Here is a 658-nt window from a genome sequence, read left to right on the forward strand (position 1 = left end):
CTCCCATCGATGTTTCTATCTCTCTCTCTCCCTTCCTCTCTGTAAAAAATCAATAAAATATATTTTAAAAAATGATCCTTTTAAGTTGCTTTTCTTATTTGTAAAAAGCCAAAAGCAAAAGCGAAAACTATCAGTCTCCCATGTGAAGACCAGAGCTTGCTCTCCTTTGAAGTTACCAATTGTTATCTCTGTGAATGTCAAAACCACTTCGTTTGGCTAATTATCCATCTGTCTCAACACAAAACGGAGGAAGATTAGAAATCCTTTTAAATGCTTCTTTTATTTCATTGGTTGTACATTGGGTGAGTGAACTGAATATACACCCAAAACATAGAATTGATACAAATTAGACTCCTGTTTACACTGTAAGGTAATGAATGAGGAAATTCTTTAAGTGTTACAGAAAGGTTTAGTAGAAATGTTTACCAGTGGTATGGCTAAAAGAATATTTCGGTGAAGTGCTATTATATCCTGAAAACCAAGAGTGAAATGTAGTTCCCATACAAGTGGTGAGTTCATCTCTTAACTACATTATTTGTTGAATTGCTATCTTCATGTCTTGGATATAGGTGATTTTGTTTTTGTAATTAAACAAAGCATTTAAGATTTATTCATCATATCAGACTTCTGAATATAAACAAACTTTTGGCAAATAATA

Source organism: Myotis lucifugus, unplaced genomic scaffold (assembly GCF_000147115.1).
Source record: "Myotis lucifugus unplaced genomic scaffold, Myoluc2.0 scaffold_388, whole genome shotgun sequence".
Lineage (NCBI taxonomy): Eukaryota > Metazoa > Chordata > Mammalia > Chiroptera > Vespertilionidae > Myotis > Myotis lucifugus.